Source organism: Pinus tabuliformis, chromosome 4_1 (genome assembly GCF_031772625.1).
Source record: "Pinus tabuliformis cultivar Carrire ecotype Pingquan chromosome 4_1, CPIR1, whole genome shotgun sequence".
In the NCBI taxonomy this organism is placed as follows: domain Eukaryota; kingdom Viridiplantae; phylum Streptophyta; class Pinopsida; order Pinales; family Pinaceae; genus Pinus; species Pinus tabuliformis.
This window is the reverse complement of record NC_142303.1, coordinates 535,641,103-535,661,387: the sequence shown is the minus strand read 5'-3', so window position 1 is coordinate 535,661,387 and position 20,285 is coordinate 535,641,103. Positions and strand designations below refer to the sequence as shown.

At 36.1% G+C, this 20,285-nt stretch overlaps 1 pseudogene; it reads right to left on the bottom strand.

Annotated features, from left to right (window-relative positions):
- Positions 1 to 2,011: 2,011 nt before the first annotated feature.
- On the bottom strand, positions 2,012 to 9,456 carry LOC149176942 (E3 ubiquitin-protein ligase WAV3-like; annotated as a pseudogene).
- Positions 9,457 to 20,285: the final 10,829 nt, after the last annotated feature.

Below are 20,285 nucleotides of genomic sequence, written 5' to 3'. Positions count from 1 at the left end.
AAAAAGATTTCCTACCTTCTTAGCCTTCATCACTAGTAAAATACCTTTATAGATTTTCATAACTCCACCTTGAATTACAGTTTTATATCCATTCGTATCTAGTGCTCCTAATGAAATTAGATTTTTTCTTAGATCTGGTACATGTCTCACATCAGTTAACATTTTGGTTGTGCCATCAAACATTTGTAGTTGTACACTTCCTATTCCAATAATACTGCAAGTGACATCATTACCCATGTACACGACTCCATCATCAACTGATCTATATGTTTTAAACCAATCTTTATGAATACACATGTGGTTAGATGCCCTGGAATCTAACAACCAATGTTGATCATGTTTAGAAACATTAACAGACAATACCTCATCACTCATACCTGAACCTGTATCTGTGGTGTTGGCTTCCTTCTTTTCTGTCGAAGAGCCTTCTTTAGCAGCCTGCTTTCGCTTCCAGCAATCCTTTTTCAGATTTCCAGCCTTGCCACAATGCCAGCACTTCACCTTTGGCTTCTTTCCTTTGGACTTTGAGCGAGAGTTGCTATGCTTTCCCCCAGAGTGTCTCTCTCGTGAGCGACCTCTGGCCATCATTACCTTTGATGTAGAGGTGTCTGCATTCGGCCTCTTCCTCGTCTCCTCAGCCAACAAGGCTCTAACAACATCGTCAAACTCAAGGATGTCTGATGTACTAAAGCTTATGGAAGTAACAAAGTGATCCCAGGATTCGGGCAATGAACACAATAGAGTTATTGCCTTATCCTCTGAATCAAATTTCACATCTATACTGTCTAATTGCACTAGTAAGGTATTAAAAACATTCAGGTGATCAGCAATCGAGGTACCTTCTTTCATCCGCAAACCGTAAAGCTGCCGTTTCAGGAGAATCCGATTTGTCAAAGATTTCGTCATATAGAGCTTCTCAAGCTTCGACCACAAGCCTGCGGGGGTTTTTTCTGACACAATGTTGAACAGAACATCGTCCGCCAGACATAACCGAATTGCGCTCAGAGCTCTATCGTCCATCTCATCCCATTCATCCTCCGTCATGGAAGGAGGCCTTTTGTTTTTCCCCAACAGTGCTTTCGCCACACCTTGTTGAACCAACAGATAGTGCATCTTTACCTTCCAGATCTCAAAATTATTTTTCCCATTAAATTTCTCTATTTCAAACCGGGCACTTTGAGTTTTCGCCATTTTGTATCAAAAAAGCACAATAATCTCCAAAACTAACCAGCAATTAAAAAACAACTGCCTATGCCTTTCTGCCTTTGCTTTTACACACAAAAAAAACTAACTTATTTCTGTGCAAAATTACAGTTTAAACTGAGTATCAACCATGCGCCAGCAATCAACCCACACACCAACCATTAATGTTCACAGCTCAGTCCTATGAATTGATTTCTACTATTTGTTTTTCTTTGGGGATGTTGGTTGATATACCAATTCACAATATGAAAGCAATTAAAAAAAAAACCCAATTTGCAGCAAATTCAGCAGCCCTTTCAAAATCCGATAACAGCAATGCGCCCTGGACTTTTAATGTTGTTCGGATTTTACGAGTACCAGCAATTATTAAAAGAAACTCTCGATCTATCACCGTGATGATTCGTGTATTATCTCAAGTATTAAATTACTATTTTCTGAACTATATCCAAGCTTTAGTTTTGCGTATTAGATAACTGTAATAGTCTTTTGCCCTGTTCCAAGAGTAGAAGAATATATATATTCATAAAAGTGACTACGGTTCCTTCAAGAAATCAACCGAACCATACAAGCATCATTCCAGTTATGTGCGTACTCCCAAGGAAACATACACAGTGAAATTTGATGTATGGACGTGTATAAATAGATCAACACTACAATAATCTTGTGTTGGCAGCAGCGAGTCTCAGCCACAGTTACGCTCTTAGCCACGGGTCCGTCAAATTACTTATAGCATGCTAGCGTGAGTTAAGTGAATTCCATATATTGAATTTATATGTTGGGTATTTCGTAGGTTGCATACCAGGTTTGGTCATACGTAGGCTGCAGCCAGCACTCCATGCAGCCAGCACTCCGTGCAGATCAGATCTTTAACCAGCGCACCAGCAGCTCCACGCCCGCAAACGATCCACGCAGCAGTAAACTCCACACCCCAGCACTGGTCTGTCTGTCTTCCGCGCAGCAGTGATATACACCCTCCACACTCAGTCATACGCACCTCCAACACGCACCTCCAACATGTAGTCTTAGCACCTCCAACACTCCAACACGCTCTGATACCACTTGTTGGAGTGATGCACAACTAAATTAAACAACAAATAACACAGCAGAATTAATCATGCACAGTAAACACAGCTTTTAACGTGGTTCACCCAACCAATCTGGGCTACGTCCACCAAACATAGGCATCGGCAATTTTATTATTCAAAACAGGAGATTACATCAAGAAATCCTCACAAAACTCTCACACTCTTAGCAAACCATCCGAATGGTTGCCTGTTATATAGCATAGAGAATCTAACAGCCTCATTAACTCACTCACATCAAATATAGGAGGCATTAACTCCCTCCCAACAACCTGGAGCTAATCTAGGAACTGAATTTCTATTGTTGTCATCAGCTGAGATTTTTCCTATTTTGCTCCAAAACAGAAAATCTCAACAATTAGACATGGATTAAGTTATGGTTTGGTTTATTATAATAAAAATTTCCCCGTTCAAGTGATATTCTTCTTATTCATTCTTTCAATTGATTAAAAGATAGTGTTGCTTAATTAATTCTTTTTTATACTTATTTAATTGTTAGATTCACAATAATGAATATAATAAGAATGTTTTTCACATCAATCACATTAACTTTGTCCTAAGGATGAACCACATTAGTTGGTTCGAAACGTCTACCAAATAATAATAATGTGATAAATCTGAAAAATATTCTTATTACATTTTAGATCACAAAATCCTCAGCTGTAATAATGAATATATTAAACTACGAATTATTTTAGGGTGATATTAGAATTTTTTGAGATTGTGTACGTATAACAAGATATGGAAATATGGAACTTTGTGGCTATTAAGGAGATTGCTAATCGTATAGGGAAGTATTATTACTAGTATGAAGGTAGCTTCAGGAAGATGGATACACGTATGGCATGGTTTTTGGTGGAAGTTGAGATGGGATGTGGGTTGTTAGCTGAATTAGATATAAAATGGAACAATTTTACTTCCAGGTTATCCATTGACTATTAGGGGTTCCATATTGATGTTTACCGTGCCACGGTACGGGACACCTCATTCAACCATGTCCGCAATTTCTCTCTCCATCAAAGGGTTCCAGAGTTAGCGGGGAAAGCAGATTCAGAAATTCTTATATATCGAAATATTCAGTGACAGACAAAGGGATAAATGTCGGCCCATATTCACCCAGTAATTCTTTTCTTTCGATAAGGATTTAGATGTATTCCTTAATGATTTAAGGTTTAAGAATCCAAACATTGGAAGGTCTATCACCAAGGAATTTCATGTAATTGCTAAGTCTGATTTAGGCAATAATTATCTTTATGGCCAGGTTCAACGTCGTGGTAATAATTCGGTCTCGCAAACAAATTTGGGTATAAATCATAACAAGGGTAGTTTCTTCATTCCATCGGATTATGGTCCACATCTTGGATCCCCCTCAACGACCCTACCTCGGGAGTCGATTAGTAATTTCTCTGGTTCGCCAGAGAGGGAAATAGATGCTCTTCTCGCATCTTGGGAAAGGTTGGAGCCCCTTTCAATCAAAAGATCATTTTTCCATGGCATGTCAGATTCGCCCTGTCCCTTGTCCCGACATAATGTTACTCACAGAAAAAAAGAAGCCCCCCATATACAAGAAGGTTTCTGCTTATGACAATCTTGAATTCTCTGCGGCTTCAGGGTCTCGAGATCCTGATGCACCTTCTAATATCGATGCTACCTATATGGTAGGGAACATGTCTATTTCTGATGTTGACGGTCACTAGGTCCTTAGAGGGGATACACTAGTTTTTGAGGCGACCCCATGATAATGATATCAATGAACATCAAAGGTTTGGGGGCGACCCATAAAATCCGTTCCATTAAGGGTCTCATTAGACTTGTAATCCGTCTTTGATTCTTATCCCATAAACCATGATTTTTAGGGAAAAATCATGGGAAGCCATGATGTCAATTCTCCATGCTGTCAATTCTTTCTGACTCACATGTATGCACTACTAGACAACTGGATTTATCGGGGTCTTGGGATTATGTGGAACCCCAACAAGATTTCTCTGAAATCTTATCAATGTGTTGTAGGGATTATTACTGATAGGCATTCTTCCTATTGGAATTGGGTACTTTAATCCTTCCACTAATTAAAAAAATTGATCAGAGGGTTTAAATTTAAAGATGTCAGTATATTCTCATCCTCGCCACAATATCATAAATGCCATTCACACCACTAACTTCCCTGCATATCTAAATCACATGATTAAACCTTGTTTAAATTAAATTTTGACAAATCTTGATTAAAAATTTACCATGCCATTTGTTAATTGACAGCTATCACGATTAATGAGAATGGTAAGACTACAAAACTTTACACACACCTACCATAACAATAATAAGAGAATTACAAAATGTTACACATACACTTGTCATAATAGTGAATAAGTGTATTTCGAATTAACATGATTATCCGTTTCAAAACATTGATAACCTGTATCCAATTCCTAATAACAAGTGTTTCCATCAATTTCACCCATTCATTATGTTTTATCTACTCGCTCTGCTTCTATTTTCCCTTCTGCACAATAGGAGTGCATGAGTTTGCGGATGCATGTACAGAAAATTAGCAATTTTCAGAAATCAAATAGTGGATCAAATTATGTTTTATCTACTCGCTCTGCTTCTATTTTCCCTTCTCCACAATAGGAGTGCATGAGTTTGCGGATGCATGTACAGAAATACTCGCTCTGCTTCTATTTTCCCTTCTCCACAATAGGAGTGCATGAGTTTGCGGATGCATGTACAGAAAATTAGCAATTTTCAGAAATCAAATAGTGGATCAAATTTGTAGGATTGACTACCCATCGAGACCTTATTTCACATTGTTTTTTCTTGATTGGTCAAAATTCCAGCTGCATCAGACTAGGGTTTAAAGAGTTTCTCATTTTGGTAAATGATAATTATTGTTTTTACAGAACACGTCTCACATTCCTTATTGAAATTGTACCTTGAGCTTTCAATAGTAAGAAATATTACATTTTCCCTAATAATCACTATGTTAATTGAAATGTCGAGAATTTTTATCAGATTTAAACTTGAATATTACGACCCTTATTAATAGGTGCACATAACAATTTTATTTTAGTGCTTGTCGAGCATCTAACTTTTTTATCAAAATTCATTCTATTGACTACAACATCCTTGGGGTTTTCGCAGGTTGTTAAAGGACCTTTACAATATGCCATATTGTCTACCATTTTCGCAAGTTAACTTATCTCTAATTTAGATGTCATGGATAATTTAATTGTGCATTTGAATTTTGTTGATAATAGGCCATTCAAATTTTTATACAACAGTAGAAATTCCATGTAAATACATTTCTGTCACCAAGATTTATGTCAATCCAATTTTTGTTTTGTCCAATTTTTAATTATGTTGAAAGGCTTAGCTAAAGTCGAAATAGCCCATTAAAATTGTAAATTCTTTTTTTCATCATATTTTTTTCTTAACTTTATGGCAATGGAACATTTTATTTATAATGTATATAAAAATGCTTTACAATTTTAATTGATTTATAATAAAATGTAAACATATTAATAGAAATAAATATTTTTAAAACATTATTTATTTTATACTTTGTCATTGTATAAACCTTTTCCAATCTTGCCTATTCATATTCTAATTTTCCCTTTTTCTCATCAGCCTTTCAACTAGATAAAAATCCCTCTTTAATTTAATCGAGAGATTTAAGCAATAGTATAAGAGAATTTAATGGAGTGCATTGATTTAATTGATAATATAAGACAATTTCTATTTGTTGAAGTTATTTCTCAACGTCTTCTTTACAATGGCTACCTTCTTTGCATCTAATGTTTCCTACAGAAAGTGTTATGTGCATGGAAATAAACAATATGCTTATAATTTAATTGTAGATTTTAAAATATTTCCACAATAATTTTTTATGTTTAAATATAAGTCAAAATAATATAAATTTAATTTAGACATAAATTTTAAAATATTTCATATATTTTAAAAATATAATTTTACTGAGTAGCCACCTTAAAGAAAATAACCCTAAATTACTTAAATAATATATAAATTAATTTGAATTTAATTCCATTACAAATTTTAAAATATTTCAAAATAAATTTACTAAGTAAAGATTAATACAAAAATATTTTTATTCATAGCACCTCTTTGCAGCTCGCAGTCCATAAAATAAAATGTTCCCATTGGCTGTCTTCTACAAAGCATTGTGTTTCATGAATAGGTAGTAGCTTATTATAAATTGTTTCAACATGGGAAACCTCAATGGCTACCTATATTTGTCACAAAGGTTGCTTGAACATTAATATTTTTCCAATTCTTATAAAAAAATCTCTAACTGTTCGAGGATTTCAATAAATACTCATTAAAAATGTGTCAACATTTATGAGTTGTTCGAGGATCACATCGAGCATCAGCAACAAGTTCTCCAACTCTTAAAGGATAACCTCACCTTAGCACAGAATAGAATGAAACAGCAGGGAAATCAACATCGCAACGAAATACGTTTTGATGTAGGTGATTGGGTATTCCTACAGCTACAGCCATATAAAAAAAGTCCCTCATGCAAGCTAAGAAGGATAATAAATTATTGCCAAAGTATTATGGTCCATACAAGGTGTTGCAAAAGATAGGTACTATGGCATACAAATTGGAGCTTCCTGCAGCTTCCCGAGTGCACCCAGTTTTTCATGTTTCATGCTTAAACAAGGTTATAGGTGACAAGCTTCCAGTTCAAACAATATTGCAAGAACTTGATGAGGAAGGAAAAACCATATTGGAACCTGAAGCAGTCAAAGAAACAAGAACTCGATAGCTATGAAATTGATCAATTTCAGAGTATCTGATCAAGTGGAAGAACTTACCCGTTGAAGATTCCACATGGGAGGATGAGAATTTTATATAGAAGCATCCAGAACTACTCAAGCGTTCAGGAAAACACCTTTTTGAAGGAGAGGGGCATGTTAGGTCCCTATAATACTAGTGATTCCCCCATTACTATTGTCATTGTATCTCTTATTATTGTTGTTGTGCTCTTATTGTCCCCATATTGTTATTATTGTGCCTTTATATTATTATTGTTAGGTCATCTTTGGTTATATTGTGACCCCTTAGACTTCTATATATAGAGAGGAGGTTTTTTCATTTGAATCATCTAAGAATTGTTCATTTGTGTAATCTAAAGGAGGTTCCCCACTCGAAGAGGCTTATTTCTAAGGCGTTGATCTATATTTTCTTTCTTTTTGTGAGTTCCTTTCATAACATACCTCTCCTCTCCAAAGGCCAAATCTCCAAGAGTGCAAAGGCTGTATAGGTAAGAGGTAAGCTTGAACAAAGTCTCTAGTTGAAGTGGGTGAGGTGTAAATCAACTTGTATAATGGAATGTGGAACTGTGTACTTACATATGATCATCTGGTGCAGCATGATGGTTGATCTATCATCTGATCATATATCAACAAGTGATCAACTGGCCTCACCCAAGTTCGATCTAATTAGATCTTTGATCCATCTAATACAATTGGTCTAACAAGATAGTGAAAGAGTGCCATCATTGAAGGATGTCTTGAAAATGAAATTGGAAGTGTTGCTTTTCCAAAACAGCTAAAGAAGTGTATGCCTTGCATAGCCACATTTGAGAAACTGGTCCCAAATTAAAATGTGGCCTTGAAAACTAGACACCTAAATAACTTAATAATAATAGGTAGGGGTGAACTTAACTGGTTCTCCTCTGTTGGAGAAATGCAACCAAGACATAGTATCTTTGGTTACACTAAAAAATGTATTCTTAGCCTTACTAAGATTAACAACCCCAACTTATAAATAGAAAGCCAACAAATCAATCTGTGACTGAAGACTCTCAAGAGAGGAAGCAATTAAGAACAAATTAGTCAACGTTAATAAGTACTTAGACCATGGTGTAAAATGCACCCTTCATTGGCTTGTGTCATCTCCCTTAGAAACTAGTCAAGCTCATGATTCAATGTAAATCCTGATTAAGATGGGGAAAAGAGTGCAACCCTATTTAAGCCCCTCAACACTTAGAATAAGGTCAGAGAAGCCACCGGGTTTTCAAAACTAGCTGATAACTAATCCATAAATCCTTGGGATGCCTACAAATCCCTTCTCTGAATCCCTAATACAAGTTGGGTGCCTGTTAAATCACCCATCTGCTAGTGCTCTAGCCTCTGCTATGGATTCTGCAGTGCATAATCTGTCTCTTTGCCTATCAACCTCAAGACAGATAGCCTGTTCTTTGCTGCTAACATATTCAGGACATTGAATAGATAGTTTTTCCACTTGTGTCTGAATAATTTCTTGTGAAATAGGATCCCTGTAAGAACAAATAACTTTTAACATTTTCATTTCATTAACAGTGGTGCTCTCTTCAGGTTTTCTAAATGGAGGAAGCTTAACATGAACCAAGAAGTCCCTCTCCTCCTCTGCATACAAATCTCCAATATTTACCAGTACCTTCTGCCCATCATTTGGAATATTGCCTACATAATTGCCTGCATGTATGGCACTCAATTGCACTCTTCAACTTGCATATGTGACAATAACATGCATATATTAAATCACCACACCCAGAAAACCACTAATGCACTTTGAAAAAGCATCTTGGATAATACTTTATGTCTCAATGAAGGAAAAGGTGCCACCAGAAGTCTTTGTTATGGAGTGCATGGATGCTGAATCATGATCCGTCCCAAATCCAAAAGTGTGTACAAGGATCTGTATGTTATGTTGCTCTACAGGTTTTCCTTATTGATCTTGGAAACAAGGACTGATAATCCAAAACCCTCTTGGAATTTGATAAAATGGAAACCTGCCTATGGTTTCCCACATTGTAGGTGTCCTGCCCATCTGAGAGTAAAATGATACTATAGACAAGGTTCTTCTCACACGAGTCTTCTAGCACTTTGGCACCCTTTTTCAATCCTTCAGCAATGTTGGTTCCACTAGTGGACACTTGGCCATTCATTGATTGCAAAGAAAATTGCTGACCCTCCTCAGACATATGTCATAGAGGAAACAAATGACTAGCAGTTGATGAGAAGACAATGACTGAAAGGCGGTCCATGGGGCCAACATTATGAATCACGAAGCCCACAACACACTTCAATAGTGCTAGTTTTGTGCCTGCCATGCTTCCACTAACATCAAGAAAAATTACAAAATCATTGGGGGCTCGATCTATGGGCATATCAAGGGTTTGGGATGGATTTCCAGTATTCCAAGTTCTTTGGCTTTGCTGCTTTTTTGCACTAGATGTACTAGGACACAGAAATTTTAGATGTACTAGGACACTGAACTTCTCACGAAACTCTGAGCATGGAATTCCAGAAAACTCAGGAAACATTTTTAACTGTACAGATGTACTATCAACATCTCTGCCTTGAATCCCACCACTTCCTTATGCCAATTTTCCTCTTGAATCCGTAGCCTATGAATTTCCTGCTGCTATCTCAATTTCAACCAAAGTAGGTTCATTCCCATTTTCCACACCTGACCCATTTTCTCCACTTGACTGATGCTCCAATGGCTCATCATCAGCAAAAAAAGCAGGGTCTATAACATGTCTTGCAACTTTAGGATGTGGGGGATGAGCATGTGGCAAACAGGGTAAAATTGTCGTCCTACTATCTTGCTTTTGTGGCCAATTCAAAGGACTTATTTGTGCTCTGCAATGCAGTGGTTCTGAATGAATCCCTTGTAAGGGACCTTATTTCCACTTGGCTTGACAAACTGGACACACCCTATTTCCATGCTTCACATTGGAAGCAATGCAAGCAAAGTGGAAAGTGTGGGAACACTCTACAGTAAATAAGGCATGGCCATGACCTAGTTTCATTGCATCAAGACATATTGCACAAGTTTTCTGCATCATAAAATGTATGCATTAGAGAACCAGATCTATATACACATAACCATAGTTTTACAATTTCTTCAAAACACCCCATAACCACAGTAGGAAATTTCATCCAAAGAGATAAGAAGTTTAGAATTTCATGGTTCTTTTTGCTGAGAAAATTAATCAACTTGAAATTTTTGGAGAGAACAAGTGATGAGGTGTGGCCACAAAAAGGAATTGCTCTAAGATAAATATGACTACTGTTTTGTCAAGGGAGATTTCTTTCAAATAGAATGGGTTTCCTAAGCAGCACAATACTAAATTCCAGATCTGTCTCCTTTTATTTTCTTCCATTTTCGAAGTAGTCTTGACCATCCATTAAAACCAAGAGTAGAAAAGAAAACAACAACAACAAAGGAAAAGGCTTGGCATTTGTTTTTTTTCTAGCTTCTTCAATGATAGCTTGTAAAGTGAAAATGTGATAAATGTCTTGGTGGCCCTTTCTAAAGCCCACCCTCTATCTCTGAGATTTATCTTCTCCAAATTTGTTGATCAGTGCATATCAATAACCTCCTCATAAAATAATGCATGTTCTCAATCACAACAACCCTCTTATTTTTCAGATCAAGAATAGTCATAGATTTATGAATATGAAGAATAATGTTTCATGACCAGGATAAAGGGAATATTCAGTATCAGATTTCCATTTCTATAAATTGTATTCTAATATGTGGAGCTTTGACTTGCTGTGTCTAATGTTAGTCATGTGTCTACAAGGTTGGGTTTCAAATATATGATGAGGTTGAGACTTGAGCATGACTTGGATACATAATCGAGCTTCATTCTAACACATGTTGCATCCAGCCAATGTTTCACCTTCAACCATTAAGAGCACAGAGTATTTGATAGACAAGCATGCCAGAACTAGGAACCACAATTGGATTGGGTTTACCATTTATGGTGGTGTGAACAATATCAATTTTATCTAAAGTTTGTTTCCATGTTGAATTTCCAAGAAAGAATTCTTGTTTCTCGTGCTATAACATTTTGTAATTAGTGGGGGATAGAAACTGTCTCTATAGACTATAATCTTCTAAGAAGTTTCACGGTTGATTTCCTGCTTATGACATGACAATTGTACCAATTGGCCTTTGTCATTGCTCATGATCACAATTTCCATTGGTAGGAAATAAATTATGAGTCACGTAAAGGTGTTCAAGTTGTTGATTTTGGAATCAAAACAAATAATGAGAAAAAAATTGATCATATGCAGCTAAATCTTGGGATTATATGTCAAGATTGAAAACACATGCTTTTACATTTTTTTAGTACTTTGTTAACTTATGTCTTATAGAAATCAAAATATATGTTGAATACTTTTTGTCAAGATTCATGAAACTATTCAAGGCAATTTAAGTCAGGATTCACTCATCAAGATCCTGTTGACTTTCACCAAGACTAACAATGTTGTGGAACTACCTAGAAATGAAGGGCCAACATGGAATCAGAGATAAGATAAAGTAAGAATTCTCACTGACATCATAAATTCATTCCCATTTTTGAAAAATCAATGGTTTACCAACAACTATTCATTTCAATATTTTTCTTGAAAATAGTATCTTTTGACTATGTTCCAGAGATAGATCATTCAAATTATGCCCCTTGCCCCTAGATCAGTGCAAGATTAGGGGACTATCACCACTAATATGCATAAAAGAGAGCCCATGACTTACATAAGTGCTCATAGATGTGGGTCTAATACTCTGCCCACCTGAGCGGACCTCCAGAGGGAAGATCTTGCTGGGGACCAACCATCCAAGAGGGCCCCGTGACGAAGCACAGGAGACGACATAGAAGCAGATGAGAAGCACACCACTCGTTTCTAGACCTTTTTCTTCCCCCTATTACAAATTACAATATTTAGTATACTATCTAGATCTAAGATTTCGTTTGCATTTATGGGAAGTTTATTTTGTGGCATTAAATTATCATCTTCATCTTGATTTAACTTTTCACAATACGATCATACAAGGATCCCATATGGTCATCTGGTAAATCTTTTCCATCATATATACCTCAGTTATTCCCTATGAAATCTACCTTTGACATTTGCAATAACATTGTCAGTTAGGAAAGAGGCAGTTAAACAAAGGATGATCCCAAAATAATTTGAAATATGATGATCCATGAGAACTACCAACTAATTACACAGATGAAAAAGGAATACCTTATTCTTCACCATTGGATTATGTGCATCAGTGTTGAACATAATGAGAGAGTATGCAAGCACATAAACAGTGTCCATTCCAGTGAAAACCCTTGGGTTGCACTTACAATAGCGCTTTGCAAATTTTTCTGTGATGCAATCAACTTTCTGTGCTTCTCCAGGTAATATAAAGCCTTGTAAGAAGTAACTTATTGCCTCATTGAATTCCATCCCTTTAGAATTAAAGGAACCTGCAGATGCATGCAACACCCTTAGAGAAAAATCATCTATTTCCCCTAAATCTAAGTTGCACGAAACTAGTCCCACTTACTATGTCACATCATCAAATGCAAGAGGATGATCCCCTAGTTCATCATCCATACATAGTTTGCAATAAACCCTTTCTAGATCTAGTTTCCATTCTTACTTTAGAGGGGTGGAGGTTGAGATTACCGACACATACACATATCTCAGGGCTCACTTTTTAGGTTTTAAGTTTGGTTTGAGGGAGGATCTCCAACCTTGAGTGAATAAGGGGTATGGATGCCTTTCTCTTATAAAAATACAAATGTTTCCAACACCATTTTTAGGGCATCTCATCCAGACTGGACCTCATGGACTCGAATTTGACACTTACATTTTTATATGGTTCAGAGGTATGGAGGTCAAGCTTACTCAGGTTAGATTGGGCCTTCGGTTAGGTTATAGTGACCTTGAGTACAGGCCCACTTACTGTGTTGCATCATCAAATGCAAGAGGATGATCCCCTAGTCCATCATCCATACATAGTTTTCAATAAACCCTTTCTGGATCTAGACTACGTTTAGATTGGTAGAGTTGTTTTATCTGCTTTAGATATTTACTCAATAGTAGGAAGAGACTGGTACCCATATCTTGCTTATTTATCTTTGGAGGCCATTGCCCAATTTTCCCCCTTTTAGGAGAGCACAATGTTGGTATTTAGAAGTTTCTTGTTTCTTTTGATCCATCAATATATTGATAGATCATCTTCCCCCATTCAAACACACTTTGGATGCTCCTGGTCACTTTTTCTCTAATAAGCAAGAGATGGATGGGATTATCTAGGAGGATATGTACAAGTAGTATTTCTAGGTCACTTGGATTCCCCTCTTGGGGATTTGAGACCCAAAATGTCCTTTTATGTAGAGCACTTGTTGGCTCTTAGAGACAACTTTATAGTGTTGATCCACTTACACTCTTTGACACTTTATGCATCGAATTAGGATCCCCTTAGGCTAGTTCTGAGTGTGCATTGATAAGCTTCAAGTGGAAGCTGAGCACTAAATGTCACAAGAGGATAAGTTATGTTGGATATGCCATATATAGGAGATAGAGACAGGGGAGCATTGCACTTTTAGGTGTCCCTATTCCAATGAGATACATGGTCACATCTATTATATTTAGGGAGTGCCATAACTCCCTCTCCACCTTTTGTTGGTGCCTGCCTAGAGAATGCCAAATCTTATAATTAGGAGAGGCTGTTAGGTCCACAGCTCACATTCTCTTGCCCTTCCCCTGCCCCCTTGATAGGACACTACTAGGAGGATCACAATTTTCTTCCCAGTGCTCCTAGATAGGGGCAACAAGATGTAGACAAATTGCAGAACCATTCCAGATCGAGAGACAAATTAATTCCCTACAGTGAGACCCACGTGGAGTTGTTGTTCATGCGCAATTGGTAGGAAACCGCCTCCTACCACCACATGGCAGAGAGCCACCTTTTCCAAAGAGAGACACGTCCCCAAACTAGATCCATCTCCTTTGGCTAGTCATCTATACAATGTTTCTTTCCTTTTGGTCTCCAAATGGTAAGAGATATTCCCTTTCAACTTCAAAGGATAACACCCTCTCCTTCACTTGATAGTGGGCATTTAGAGCATTGTATTTATTCTTTTTGGTGTTGTGTTAGTTATGCTTAGATACTGACCTTTGCACTCCCACTCTGTGTTGCCACTTTTGCACTGAGCAGTCTCGTTGACCTACCTTTGGTCATTCGTTGGACACTAATAAACCTATCTTATCTTATCATGAATGAATATACTTAATTATTAGTTTGAAACATTTAATAAAGACCAAATTTATTATTATGTGCTATTGAGTAGTAGAGTTTTCCATGAAGAAGTTTATATGGGATAATATTAATTGATGACAAGACTTGGCTTTTAGATAATATCATCATGAAAGTACATGCTTAAGGGAAAAGAAAATTCTATTAAGATTCAAAGTATTTACTTCAGGCCTTCACTGTATGCAAACCAAAACCTAAGACTACCTATTTGATTTCCATCATAAGATGAAGAAATGATCTAAACTTCTATGGCATCTTCCTATGGTAAGTTAATAACAGTGCTTAAGGTATTGAGCCCCTCCTACTGCAATTCATAGCCTTGATCTATGGATTGTTCAAACAATTCAATAAGATTATGATATATGGATTGTTCTGATTCAAGATCTTGCATAAATAAATTCACTAACGAGCTTATATTATGCACACTCTAAAAAAGACTCCATGCACAAAAGCTAAATCCTCAAAATTAGTAGAAGTTGTATTTTTATACAAAATATTGAAAATCAGAAAATTGTATTACTTCACTTGACTGCCAAACTATACAATTCCTTTTAAATGGTCAATCTTCAACCATACAAAATTGTACTTCATATCATCTGCACTAAGCCTCTTTATAACAGAAAAATCAGAAAATGGTATCATCCTTGACAAGACCGTGATTTTCATTGTTTGATACACTTGTGATACCTGGAACATGCAAGGGTTAACTTTAGAAAACCTCAAGAATTCTACTTTTAGAAGACACAAGAGAATGTGTACACTTTAACACCAAAGTGTAAGAAATATACCAAATCCAAGATTGTCACACCATATGGCATAAAATAGTAGAGACAAATGAACTGAACAAAGTAATAATTAAATTCCCCATCATATTTTGTAAGTTGTGTAACTCTAAAAGTAGGCCACATTTACAAATCACAAGTAGTCACACCACAGAATAATAGAAAGCATGAAACAAAAGTAGGAATTAAATCCCATCACCTACTGTAACACTCTCAAAGTAGTTAGCCTTTCTAAAGAAGGAATGTGTTGCTCCAATTGCACTTCTGGGACTAGAGAAGATGAAGACAATTTGTCACTAAGCTTAGAGAGCCTTACTAGTAGTGACTGAACTTTATCAGCAATACTTAAAGGGTGGAAATCATTTTCCAATATATGATACAAATTTTTCACTTCTTGCAGAACATATGTCATGACACCTTTGGAAACCTAAAATATAATAAAGACACAAGTTACCCACATAACTAGATGTTGCCAGTATCTTTTCATGAACCCAAAGAACCTTTAAAGTCAGTACGATTAACTTATATTCACATATCCTCAAATGTTAACTTATATTTGAAGGCAACAGTTAACATAAACCATCTTTTTATAAGCAATAATGGAGATATGTAGAACCAAAACATTTGAGGTGAAGACACTTTTGAATTATTAAAAAATGAAGCATGTTATGATTATATGGTACAAAACTTTAGTATAAGCTATAAATATAAATAGATATAGTAAAATTTGTCCTAATATTGCACCACATTCTATCTAGTTATAATTGAAACCATGTAGCTTGCTAAAACAAAAAATTGTACAAGCATAAAAAGTGCTTAGTAGAATATATGTGTGCTCTGACTTCTCAGCAACATCGAGGAAGGACTTAATTTCATCAATAAATGCTTTAATGAGCTCTATACCTATTACTTACCATTTCATATAGAATTGTTGAGCATGACAATTTCCAAAAAAACACATTATTATGAGACATATTGGAAGAAAACTCTTTGAACTTAGCATAAAATATAATACTTATACTGGAAAAACCTATACAAATGCAAACATATCAAACAATGACAAATGAACTTAAGCCCTTTCATTGAAATAACTTACCACTTCTCTGTTATCCATTTTAGAATCCAAACTAAATCCCAAAAGACTGGCCATTCTTGAACTTCTTTCCCTCTCGTTCTCCAGTTCAAAATTTGAGCCCCATGCTTGTGATCATAAGGCATAATAGAAATAGCAGCCAACAATCTAAATGATGCCATCAGCTACAAATCCTTCTATGTTAAGTATTTATTGTAGCTTTTATGTAGGATATAGAGCTTGTACCATGCATAATCATGATACAAATGACTTTCTAATATCCAAAATATCTTTTTAAACTTTGAATAGTAGATTTCCATTATTTGAGGTTTAGGAGTCTTCTTTAGAATCTTGACCATACACATAAGGCCGTGAATATATTCTATAGAGTGAAAAGCTTCCTACATATCATATGCCATCCGTCATAAGAAATAGCATAAGGAAAAAATATATTACAAATAAAAAATTTAGCTCACCAACCTGCGAGAGCTCAAGCTCAGTTGCAGCCTTCAGTTGCTCAAACCTTGTATCAAGGTAAAGCTACAAACTCTCACAGAGATTCAAGTCAGGCCTGTCTCTTTGATCCCTGTACTTATTGAAATTCACAAGATGTTTGTGTATTATTTCACTAAGCCAATGAAACTCTGTTGTCCATTTATATTACAAACAGAACTGAAAGGCTCAATGTGCAGTCATCTGTCAATCCAATTAGGATTGTAGTTAGCCATACTAGAATAAAGACCTTATTCAAAACATTTTTTAATAATCAACTAAAAAAAAGAAAAATATTTTTTCTTTATGTAATCATTAGATGTTATATCCAGTACACATGCTAGGAGTATAACATGTGTCTCTGTCATTGAAACAAAATATATAGAACAAACTCTACCATACTTGCATCTGCAAAATTATAAACAAACCCAATAGCATGGATCTTTGAGGTTTTGTGAGGTTTCAATAAGCACATAGGTATGGATCTTTTTGTTTCTATTAGATGGATTAATGCATAATTTTTGTAAGAATTCATACACAAAGTTGTGCAATCTTCAAAGCACAATAATAAAACTCCTAAAAGTAGTGAAAAGCAATGCCATAGCACTGACTTAGAACAATAGAGCCATTAAGAAACAAGACTATGTATTGAGTATAATTTCTTGATGCAAAAAAACTCCACAACTTTAGCGTTCAAGTAACCAAGAGCAAGCTCACTCGAATAGCATCATGTTCTAAATGCTCACCCAACCATACACGCCTATCAATATTTACAGCTTAGGCATCTGGGCATTTCTAAACAAACCAAATAGTATGATATCAAGTTCTATGGGGCCTTTTTTTCAACAAAACAATCACCTAGGGATGCTTCCCCGCATTTTGTGGATGGCGTCCATAATAAACTCATCAGTGTAGTCAGCTACACCTCACCCTCCCAAACCCAGCCAAGGATATTCATCCCCATGACCACCTGTCACTAGAACCACTGACCCTCACCAAAGGAATTGAACCTAAGTCTGTAGTGAAAATCACAGTACTTAAACTAGTTGAGCTACCCTTTGTGGCTCCTAGTTCTACCAGGTTTATTCTTAAGCATGGATTTCTTTGTTTCTATGAGACAAGCTTATATACAATATTCCTAAGGTTCATACACAATGTTGTGTGATCTTCAAGAACAATGAGCAATCTCATTCTGAAGAGCAATGTCATAGCGCCAATTTAAAAGTACAAAGGAAGAGAGGAACAAGATTTTTTTTATGAATAATTGCCTCATATAAAGATATAATTTCATAACATGTTCAGGTGAAAAAGTTTCATTGTTTTCACATTTAAGCGAGCATGAACAATCCCACTAGCTTTCCATCAATTTTTAATGCTACGGAGCCATACATGTGTATCCATCTCTACAACTTGGAATTTCTATGGAATTCTAGATAAACTAATAACATGGCATCAAGTTCTACAAGGTTTGTCAAGGAGGGCTTGCCTGGTCAGTGAAAGCAGCATGCTGTTAATGCCTCCACCAAGAATAAAGTCTCCTGAGAAACATGCTTTTCCCTTCTAGACCACTTGCATGTCCTAGTGTTTGTACTTGTGTTTTTAGTTTGGGCTAGGTGCAAGTCCTAGGGATCTTTGGTAGAATAGAGACAGATAGAACCTCAGCTAGAACCTCAGCTCTGAATCAACTGAGAAAATGAAAAAAAAAACTAAGCAATGCTCAAAAATTTTAGTCACTTCAAAAAGCACAATATTTCACATTTGAAAGAGCACCACAAGAACTTTTCAACCTAAAGAGAGCAATATACACTAGCTGAGTCAATATTTCTTCCTATTGCATTAAGGTTATGATCTCAACTAGTCAATTCCCTTTGAATATTTTATCGTGAATTCAGGGAAATCTATCCTAACTAAGTGACTCATCCTTAGTAACCTCTTATATAGCTGTTGTAGGAGATATATGCAAAACATTTGGTACATTATCTTAAATAACAACCACTACATCAAATCTGGATAAGGGATAATAAATGGTAACAAGATATTTTTCAAGGCCATCCCTGGCCCATAACGTCTTATTTTGAGGAAACACCTAGAATGGAAAGGAGGACTTGATCCATTATAGAAAAAGGCCTCTTTGAAAATGGTCTTATATCTCAACCATCTCTCACAAAACTCAAGAAAGAAAGCACATGTTGAAAGTGTATTACCAACTAACCTGAGAGAGGTATTTACAGCCTATGCACACTTAAAGCATGCTATTTCTGACTGCATATGATTGCTTTGAGGTTTGTCATGGATAAATTGGAGGTCCTATTCTCTATTATTATAAAAAAAATTGAAACAAATATATTAAAAAAAATCGACCTCAATGGACCATGTGGGCCTTTACATGAAAGCCACTTTGCCCATAACTTTGTATCCACAAAATAACATGCAAGCTTCAACCATGCCACTTAACATTATGTCATCCTAATATGCCTATATGGAGAGAAAATGGTTTTCATGCTAATATGCTACAAAACTCAGACCTCGAATCCACCTCCCTCTCACCTACTTCACTCCTAGTCCACCTGATGCCTTAGCTAGCTCCCCTCACAGGGGCCATAAAAACAAACTTAAAGAAGAAATTGGAAGTCACCAGGGGGCATAAAAATAGACTTTAAAAAGCAATTGGAAGTCACCAAACCCTGGTACAAATGATAAACACATTCAATAAGGGGGTGACTGGGAACCAAATTAGAAGTGAGAGAAATCCTTTGTCTTAGAAACATTGCCGATAGAATTTAAAGTCATTCTCTACCAGGAGCTGCCATAGTTTTCCCTCTCCTAGTCCAAGCCTTCAAATGCCCTCTATTATGATATCATAAAGCAAAGAAAGTTGCAGAGAGATCCACAATATATAAAAGTCACACAATGAGGATCTCTATTGACAACCATAAAGAGAAGAAATGTGATACCAATAGCTAAAAATGTAAGTAGAGGCCACCCTAAGCTAATAATGGCACAATTTTACTTTTTTACATTGTAAGGGATTATACTTTTATTCATTACAAGTGATTCATTGTATCTATTCACTGCAGTAAGCATACCTAGGGTTCTGCATCTTGCTCCCATTTCTTTTGACACATGCATTTCACTGCCTCCTCTAGCTTGCATCTTGTAGATGTTGCTTCCTCCAAAGCAATTTTAGGTCCTAGTTTCATTTCTTTTGAGACACTAACACATTTCAGAAATACAGGTATCTAAATGAAATGTAAATTGTGTGCCCTCCCAAAGCTACTTTTATATGTGTGCCTTGTATGCTTCTAACTGTAGTTTGTGTGCCCTGTCAAAGTTGATTTTGACTGTAATTTTTGTGTGCCCTGTATGCTTCTAACTACCTTGTCAAAGCTATTATTTCCTATATTCAAAAGCAATCTACATGTCGATTCCACTTTCAAGCAGTCTCTCAGACTTTTCCTCCATTTCATTCTCAAATGCACAAGTGCCCATTTCTAAGGATAGGCTCAAATTTACACACAAATTCAAATTCAAACATCATAA